Raw genomic sequence first — 9,783 nt, 5'->3', positions numbered from 1 at the left:
TCTCTACTAAAAAAAAATACAAAAAAATTAGCTGGGCATGGTGGTGCGTGCCTGTAATCCCAGCTACTCAGGAGGCTGAGGCAGGAGAATTGCCTGAACCCAGGAGGCGGAGGTTGCGGTGAGCCGAGATCGCGCCATTGCACTCCAGCCTGGGTAACAAGAGCGAAACTCCGTCTCAAAAAAAAAAAATAAATAAAAAAAAAAAAAAAAAGAAGAAAACAAGCTGATCAAGCAGGCAGGGCTAAATGATCCTTGCTGAAGAGTCATTACGAAGGTGGTGCTGAGGGCCAGGCTTTTAGACACAATGATTCTGATATTTTATCCTGTGATATTTTTTAGCCTGTGAACCAGCATCTAGTTCCTGCTTTTTAAAGACCAGATGGGAAGAAAAGTGCTAGATTCTGACAGCTTCTCCTTCCCTTGGCAATTAGCAAAGAAGTGTGCAGCTGACTGCCTTTTTGTATTTTTCCCTTTGTCTTGAAGATAGTAAATAGACTTGTGTTACTTTTCTGCTTAGTCAGATTTGGTGTCTGGATCACAAAGCAGCCCCGCAGTGCACAACCAGAAGGGAAACAAGCCTCCTGGCTGCTTTTGCAACTGATGCAACCACCAGCAGGGGCTTTCTGAGTGGGAGAAGGAATTATTTTACTGTTCCAGTCTTTTCTTGAGAAAGTCCTAAATGAACAGAAAATACATAGGAAAAATTTTATTGTACAGAGAGGCACGCTGGTTTCTCAAGATGAAACAAAAAAGTCTGCATGGCCAGGTGTGGTGGCTCATGCCTATAATCCCAGCACTTTGGGATGCTGAGGCAGGTGGATCACTTGAGGTCAGGAGTTTGAGACCATTTTGTATTTTGTAAAAATACAAAAATTAGCCAGGTGTGGTGGCGGGTGCCTGTAATCTCAGCTACTCCGGAGGCTGAGGCATGAGAATGGTTTGAACCTGGAAGGTGGAGGTTGCAGTGAGTGGAGATCATACCACTGCACTCCAGCCTGGGCAACAGAGAGATATTCTGTCTCAAAAAAAAAAAAAAAAGTCTGCATGTGGGTTTGGGGACTGTGCCTTGCCTGTTTTCTTCTAATGCTTTTGCATTTACTTTCTATTTTTATTTTTTATTTTTTTTTTTTTTTGAGGCGGAGTTTCGCTCTTGTTACCCAGGCTGGAGTGCAATGGCGCGATCTCGGCTCACCGCAACCTCCGCCTCCTGGGTTCAGGCAATTCTCCTGCCTTAGCCTCCTGAGTAGCTGGGATTACAGGCACGTGCCACCATGCCCAGCTAATTTTTTGTAGTTTAGTAGAGATGGGGTTTCACCGTGTCGACCAGGATAGTCTCAATCTCTTGACCTCGTGATCCACCCGCCTCGGCCTCCCAAAGTGCTGGGATTACAGGCGTGAGCCACGGCGCCCGGCTCTATTTTTCTTTTTTAAGACAGAGTCGCACTTTGTTGCCCAGGTTGGAGTGCAGTGGTGCAATCTGGGCTCGCTACAACCTCCGCCTCCTAGGTTCAAGCAATTCTCCTTTCTCAGCCTCCCTAGTAGCTGGGATTATTGGTGCCTGCCACCACACCCAGCTAATTTTCTATATTTTTAGTGGAGGCGGAGTTTCACCATGTTGTCAGGCTGATTTCGAACTCCTGGCCTCAAGTGATCCGCCCTCCTCGGCCTCTCAAAGTGCTGGGATTATAGGCGTGAGCCACAGCGCCCAGCCACATTTACTTTCTTTCTTTTTTATAAAGACAGGGTTTCACCATGTTGGTCAGGCTAGTCTTGAACTCCCGACCTCAGGTGATCCACCCACTTTGGCCTCCAAAGTGCTTGGATTACAGGCATGAGCCACCACTCCCCGCCCACATTTACTTTCTTTTTTTTTTTTTTTGAGACAGAGTTTCACTCTTGTTACCCAGGCTGGAGTGCAATGGCGCGATCTCGGCTCACCGCAACCTCTGCCTCCTGGGTTCAGGCAATTCTCCTGCCTCAACCTCCTGAGTAGCTGGGATTACAGGCACGCGCCACCATGCCCAGCTAATGTTTTGTATTTTTAGTAGAGACGGGGTTTCACCATGTTGACCAGGATGGTCTCGATCTCTTGACCTTGTGATCCACCCGCCTCGGCCTCCCAAAGTGCTGGGATTACAGGCTTGAGCCACCGCGCCCGGCCCCACATTTACTTTCTTAAACCACCTTTTTTCTAATTATCTGACTAAGTTATGTATTTCAGTTTTACTTTAGTGATTGAATTTGTGTTTTGGAACCTGGCTCTGGTGACCAAGTGGGTGATGAGCAGGGGAGGGCAAGGCTGGTGGCAGGGATATGTTGGGAGATGCTGCAGATTTGTCTAAGTGGAAGGTGGGGGCAGGATCCCGATGCATGAGTATGGGGTAGGGTGTGTGGAGAGGAGGGATCCACTCACCAGGACTGGCTTTAGGTGATATGGGTGGTGCTGTTCACTGAAGTGGGGCACATTGGAGCAGGAGGTTTGGGGGAAAGATGAATTCCTTAGCAACATTTTGAGTGTAAGGGTTGATGGGACACCTACGTTTGGCCAGGTTGGATAATGGAGTCTGGAGCTTAGCAGGGAGGTCAGGGCTGATGATACTGGTTTAGGTAGCATGAGCCTCGAGGTGGCACTTAGAGCTGTGAGGGAGGATGAGAATGTTTGAGAAGGTAAGAGAGCCTGGGAGAGTTAGGGAGGGTGGTGGGGAAAGGGAGAGTCAAGGAGCAGTGGGAACGATGCTGGTGAAATATAGTGTCCATATTACTTTTCTTTCCTTTTTTTTTGAGATGGAGTTTTGCTCTTGTTGCCCAGGCTGGAGTGCAATGGGACAATATCGGCTCACTGTAACCTCCACCTCCTCGATTCAAGCAATTCTTCTGTCTCAGCCTCCCGAGTAGCTGGGATTACAGGCATGTGCCACCACACTCAGATAATTTTTGTACTTTTAGTAGAAGCAGGGTTTCACCATGTTGGCCAGGCTGGTCTTGAACTCTGGGCCTCAGGTGATCTACCCACCTCAGCCTTCCAAAGTGCTGGGATTACAGGTGTGAGCCACTGCGCCCAAGCCAGTGTCAAGCTTTCTAAGAGGGGAGAGGAAGAGGGCTGATAGCAGAGCAAGGGGTGTGCTGGAGGGTCTGAAGCTCAGGAATTCTTGGGCCCAGCCTTGGGGTGAACTCAGCTTGGAGCCCCAAGGGTAGCAACACCAGGACTCACAGAAGGGTGTGTGCTTGGTGCTCTGCCAGCAGATGCCTGAGCTCTATGTAGGTTTATTGGAGGCCCAAAGGAGGTGGGTCCTCAGAGGCTTGGGGCGAGATCAAAGGAGGCTGAACCTTATCTGTGTCCTACCTATGGTGCTTGTGGCTAAACCCCTACACAATCCTTGCATGTGCTTATAGATGGCTTCCCAAATACATTGTGTGTGGCTGGTATTTCCTGTTAGAATGGGAGCTCCTTCATGAGAGGGACCACATCTCTTAACTTTCTCTGGCTCCTTCTCACAATCCTAGTCCACAAGGTGTGCTCAAAAATTGCTAGTCTGTAATATTTACGCATAAACTACTTTTGTTAAGCTTTTCGGTATGATGGGTGTTAGGTATGGTGGTGGGGCATGGGATTTTTTTGCACCTGGTGGGAGCAGGGCTGAGTGTGTGTTTTGGGTTTTTGGTGTTTTTCTTTTTTGTTTTTTTGAGATAGGGTATCACTCTGTTGCCCAAGCTAGAATGATGTGGTATAATCATAGCTCACTGCAGCCTTGACCTCCTCGGCTCAAGAGATCCTCCCACCTCAGCTTCCTAAGTAGCTGAGACTGTAGGCACAAACCACAATGCCTGGCTAATTTTTTATTTTTGTAGAGATGGGGGTCTCACTATGTTGCCCCTGGTCTCAAACCCCTGGGCTCAAGCAGTCCTTCTGCCTTGGCCTCCCAAAATGCTGGGATTATAGTCGTGAGCCACTATGCCAGCCACAAGCGTGTTGTTGACTGGAGGGATGTCGAGCTTCAAAGGCCAAGTGAATTAAATCAGTTTCAGTTCCCAGACTACCTGCCTTGGTATTACGGTGTGGGCCACAGGCAGTGAGTGGGAGGAGGCCTGGTGGTGGGTTTTCAGGCAGGCCCAAAGGACATGGTCTACCGGCTTCCTAGTTTCCTTTGAGAAATCCTGGTCAGTGCTTGCATTTATCCTGCCCTGCAGTCAGTTCTCATTTCCTTTTGCCCAGGGTCCCTATGAGCAGGTATTTGACCCTCTTTTCCAGGCCCGGAGTCACTACCATAGTCCACCATGATTTGCTTCTTTTTCACCCACAGCCCTATTCATTATTCCATCCTCTCAGCCTCACTTACTGCCTCTTCTACTCCCTGAGGACTCCTTCACCTAGGAAACCCAATTGCCACCTGTCCTGAGATTACTGCATTTCCTTTAGAGGCTCACCCCAGCCCCAAAGACCTTGGTTGAATCACAAGTGTTCTCTGTCCCAAGGCAGCATCTCATTCCTGAGTTAGGTTCCTTGGAATCTGTGTTCTGTCAGCCATGAGCCCCTGATGGGTCTGGGGACCTGAGATGCTGCAAGTGGCGAGGGGCAGAATGGAGGTGGGGCTGTGGCTGGCAAGCTCTGCCTAGCAAATGCCCATGCCTCTTGTAACCTCCAGAATCCCAGGGTCCTAGTCACCATAGTGTGTGCCGTCCACTCTGATTTTGAAGCTGCGTGGGTGATCTTGTTCCATTTGCCTCATTTTTTACTTCTCTATTCTAGGTCTTCTGTTCCATTTAACTTTTTAATAATTTTAGACTTACAAAAAAGTTACAAATACAGTACAAAGATTTCCCATACGTTCTTCATCTACCTTCCCCAAATGTTAAGATCTTACTACCATAGCACAATTGTCAACACCAAGAAATTAACATTGGCACAACACTATTAATTAAATTACAGAGGCTGGGAATGGTGGCTCATGCCTGTCATCCCAACACTTTGGAAGGCCTAGGTGGGTGGATCCTTGAGCCCAAGAGTTCAAGACAATCCTGGGCAACATAGAGAGACTCCATCTCTACCAAAAAAGTGAAAAAAAAGTCTACTCTGGGCTTTTTTGAATTTCACCCTTTTTTCTCCTACTCATGTGCTTTTTCTGTTCAAGGACCCCACGTTGCGTTTAGCAGTCACGTCCCCTTAGTCTCCCATCCGTAACAGTTCTCAGTCTTTCAGGTGTTTTATCCAGCTCCCCCCGCCCCACTTAAGAATGGGTGTGATGTAGGGAAATGGATCCGCCCTCTTTGGAAATGATGCAGCAGCTTGGTTTTGGAGACAGGACAAGAGACAGGGTTGGCCTTGGGCAGGGTGAGTTTTCCTTAGGGCAGCATGCACTACAAAACTTCTGCCATATTCCCTTTTGCCTGGGGTAAAGGATGCTGCTGCTGTTGTGTCTGTGTGTGTGACCACAGCCCACTTTCCCACCATGAGCCGGGGAGCACAGGGTGTCCTCCCCCAGGACTCCCAGTCATCACAGTTCTATTAAACTTTGGGCCTGCCTCCCTAAAAGCTCCCTGGCATGGGGTGGGTGGCCCTGCTATGCTGAGTAAGACCACCTGCCTGTGGGAGGACAGTGTAGAAGATACACACCTCATGGGACCCAGGTGTGGACATTGCTGGTTTGGTGGATATAGCTCCCTCTGACTCTACAGAGGGGTCTGTGCCCAGTTGACATCATGGCTGAGCTCTTCTAGGACTGGAAATTAGGAAGAGACTGAGACAGTGTCAAGATTAATGACTGTGGACTGGGCCCTCTTTCCGTCCTGCAGGACAGCAGTGGACCCAAGGTAGAGCTGACCCAAAACTCAGGGGTGTACATCTCGCAACTGCAGTCTGCTGAACAGCCATTGCCTGCCCCCACTGGAGGGGTCAGTGCTGGTCTAAGGTCCTCTAGGAAAGGTCAGTGTGTCAGGGGCCTGGTGGAGGAGAGGAACTGAGAACCCTGTTCACCCCTCACAGCCAGAGGAAGAAGCAGAAGCAACAGGCACATAAGCCTTTGGACACTGAGGCCAGTGGTCTAACCCAGGGGCTGTCCCACTTGCTTTGGGCAGTTGCCTCCTTCCACTTTCATAATCTTTTGGGCAGCAGGTTAAACCATTTTGGTGGCCAGGGACAGTGGCTCAGGCCTGTAATCCCAGCACTTTGGGAAGCTGAGGCGGGTACATCACCTGAGGTCAGGAGTTTGAGACCAGGCTGGCCAACATAGTGAAAGCTCGTCTTTACTAAAAATACAAAAAATGAGCTGAGTCTGTTGGTGGGCACCTGTAATCTCAGCTACTCAGGAGGCTGAGGCATGAGAATCACTTGAACCTGGGAGGTGGAGGTTGCAGTGAGCCAAGATTGCACCACTGCACTCCAGTCTGGGTGACAGAGCAAGAGCCTGTTTCAAAACAAACAAACAAAAAAAACGTTTGGCTATTGTGATCCTGTAACTTAGGGAAGGGAAGACTGAGAGGTAGGGGGCTGTCAGGGGGTAGAGAGGATGTTACTGGCTGGGGAAGAGGGGATGGATGATGCAGAAGTCACAAACTGGTAGCTCAAGGGCTGAAACTGATCCTGCCTTTTTTTTTTTTTTTTTTTTTTTGAGACAGAGTCTTATTCTGTTGCCCAGACTGGAGTGCAATGACACAATCTTGGCTCACTGCCACCTCCGCCTCCTGGCTTCAAGTGATTCTCCTGCCTCAGAGGAATAGGGGAGTTGAATAGCAGTGGGGCTTCAGGTGAACCCCAGGAAGAGAGAATAGCAGTGGGGATTGAAGCGAACCCCAGGCTAACTAGGAGGGCTCCTAAATGCAGATGGAGGGAGGAAGGCAAGGGGTCCTAGACCACTGCTCTAGTGATGAAGGAGCCAAGCACAGACCAGGCCTTAAGAGGTAGAGAAGATGCCTTCATTTTTATTCAGAATTGAAATAATCAACAGTTTAACTTCTTTGGTCCAATTTCTGGGTATGGCAGGTGCAACCTTAAAAGGGTCTCAGGTTTGGACAGTGGAAGACTCAAATGGAGATCCTGTTCTCTGCAGTCAGACCAGGACAGCTTGCATCTATCCGCTCAGGGCTCCTACCCAGCCACCCTGGGCTTGGGGCTAGGTCTGAACCCTTCTCTTCCTCCATTCTGTCTTCCTCAAAATACATCATGTGTGGTTGGGCTATAACCAGCACTGTCATCAAACAAGCATGGAGCCTTACAAGGGCACTGGAAAGACGATTTTGTTTTTTTGAGACAGAGTCTTGCTCTGTCGCCCAGGCTGGAGTACAATGGCACAATCTCAGCTCACTACAACCTCCGCCTCCTGGGTTCAAGTGATTCTCTTGCTTCAGCCTCCCAAGTAGCTGGGACTATAGGTGCACACCACCATGCCCAGCTAATTTTTGTATTTTTAGTACAGATGGGTTTTCACCTTGTTGGCCAAGATGGTCTCAATCTCTTGACCTCATGATCTACCTGCTTCAGCCTCCCAAAGTGCTGGGATTACAGGTGTGAGTCACCATGCCTGCCGGACTTTTTTTTTTTTTTTTTTTTTGAGACGGGGTCTGGCTCTGTCACTGAAGCTGGAGTGCAGTGGTGCATTCTTCGCCCATTGCAACCTCTGCCTCCCAGGTTCAAGCGATTCTTGTGCCTCAGTCTCCCAAGTAGCTGGGATTACAGGCATGTATCACCACAACTGGCTAATTTTTGTGTGTATATATATATTGTTTTTATTGATATGGAGTCTCACTCTGTTGCCCAGGCTGGAGTGCAGTGGAACAGTCTCAGCTCACTTGTAACCTTTGCCTTCCCGCTCAAGCAATTGTCCTGCCTCAGCCTCCTGAGTAGTTGGGATTACAGGCGCCCACCACCATACCCAGCTAATTTTTGTGTTTTTATTAGAGACCGGGTTTCACCATGTTGTCCACGCTGGTCTCAAACTGCTGACCTCGGGTGATCCGCCTGCCTCAGCCTCCCAAAGTGCTGGGATTATAGGCGTGAGCCACCATGCCCGGCCAATTTTTTTTTTTGTTGTTTGGTTTGTTTTTAAAAGAAACCAGGAGGAACCCGGGGCCGCAAGTGTCTTTGAAGTGTCAATGATCCCTCAATTCACATTAATTCTCGCAGCTAGCTGTGTTCTTCATCAATGTATGAGCTGAGTGATCCACCACTAAGACAATTTTTGTGTTTTTAGTAGAGACGGGGTTTCATCATGTTGCCCAGGTCTCGAACTCCTGACCTCAGGTGATCCGCCTGCTTCGGCCTCCCAAACTGTTGGGATTACAGGCGCGAGCCCCCACGCCTGGCTAATTATTATATTTTTTAGTAGAGATGGGGTTTTTCTACATTGGCCAGGCTGGTTTCAAACTCCTGCCCTCAAGTGATCCCCCTGCCTTGGCCTCCCAAAGTGCTGAGATTACAGGCATGAGCCACCACACCCGGCCAAAAAGATGATTTTAAAAATGGACTGGGTGGTTTGAAGGAAGGGCAAGGAAGCCCCATTTAGAGGTCTGGTAAAACAAACAAACAAAAAAACCAAAAAAAATACATATAATGCCTCAATTTGCCTTCAGGAGGGAAATCTTGCCCCATCCCCTTTTCTTCCAGGCATGGAATCCTAGTTTCTGGGATAATGAGCCCAGTGTCGAGTGTCAGCTGGACAGAGAGCAGGGGCACAAGGAGTGGCCTTTGGTACAAATGACGGTGGGGATGGAAGAGGGCAGAGGAGGAACCACACATGTGGGGCCCCCACCCTTGATCTGCACCCAGATTTTCATCAAGGGCCCATCAGGATCAGGTGTCTGTGGGAGCCTCTTGCCTAGGGTGAGCTTAGACTGCATTACTCCTTCAACAGCTCCCCTGCAACTCTCAAACAAAGGATAGGTTAAAGCCAGAGGAGGGCCAATTGGCCCGTAAGTCTTTCTGTGCTTTCTTGGTGCCATCGCTCGGCTAGGCAGAATACATTCTCTTGCTCCCTAACTCAGCCATCCCATGGGAGACAGAGATGATCAGATGTAACTTTTGAACCCCCATCTCACTGAAGAAGGGAAATCCTACAAGGGAAATGCTCGTCCTGCCCAGCTGGCAGCTGGCACCTTCATTTCCAAACGATGCTGCGGAGTCAGGTCAGTTTCTGTACTGGAAGCATAAAGCACGTGGCTTGGAATCAGCTCCCAGGAAAGGATCCTTCTTTGTGCCTGAGAGCAAAGCCAAGGAAAACGTGGGAGAAAGAGGTCACTTAGTTAATATTCCCCTTCTCTCCACCAATCCCCTTATTCAGAACACAGCAAGGCAGTTTTCTAGTCATGTAGTCCAAGCATGATGCAGTCCAAGAGATGCAGAGCCGAGGGGCTGAGGAAGAGGCTTCTGTGCCAAGCTGGATTCAGCTGGTGGTCTAGTATTGTCCACAGGGCTTCAGTAGTGGTAAGAAAGGCCCCCTGCTTATTAACGAAGAAGTAAAGGGCAGAGAACCTGGATCCATCTGAGACCCGTGGGCTTTTTACTTTTTCAGCCGTTTGCGGGTTGACTGGCTCTAAGGAAAAGCCGTTTGCTGGCAGACACAGGTGGCTCGTGACAAAGGGGAGTGGATAGCTCAAAACGAGCCTCACCACTCCTGAACAGACAGCGATCCCGGCTGTGTCCTTTTGAGGGTGAGTAAAAGCACATGTTGTCCTCTACCTGCTTGAAGCAGACTTGCCTGTCTCTTCAGGGTGGATGCTCTTCAGGGCCCCGTGGGGCTTAAACACATGTACTCAGCTAGCTCCAATCTTTTTTTTTTTTTTGAGACGGAGTTT

General features: G+C 49.2%; 1 protein-coding gene across 3 annotated transcripts in view; it reads right to left on the bottom strand.

The window, feature by feature from the left end:
• Positions 1–9,110: 9,110 nt before the first annotated feature.
• Positions 9,111–9,783, bottom strand: part of SP2 (Sp2 transcription factor) — a 32,641-nt gene continuing 31,968 nt past the window's right edge. For all 3 annotated transcript variants that reach the window (XM_032279849.1, XM_032279851.1, XM_032279850.1), the window contains exon 9: positions 9,111–9,726. The gene's annotated coding sequence lies outside the window, so the exon portion shown is untranslated. The remainder of the gene's footprint in view (positions 9,727–9,783) is intronic.

This window comes from Sapajus apella, unplaced genomic scaffold, assembly GCF_009761245.1.
Source record: "Sapajus apella isolate SASKATOON/1434 unplaced genomic scaffold, GSC_monkey_1.0 scaffold12, whole genome shotgun sequence".
Lineage (NCBI taxonomy): Eukaryota > Metazoa > Chordata > Mammalia > Primates > Cebidae > Sapajus > Sapajus apella.
This window is presented reverse-complemented; position numbering and strand designations above follow the sequence as displayed.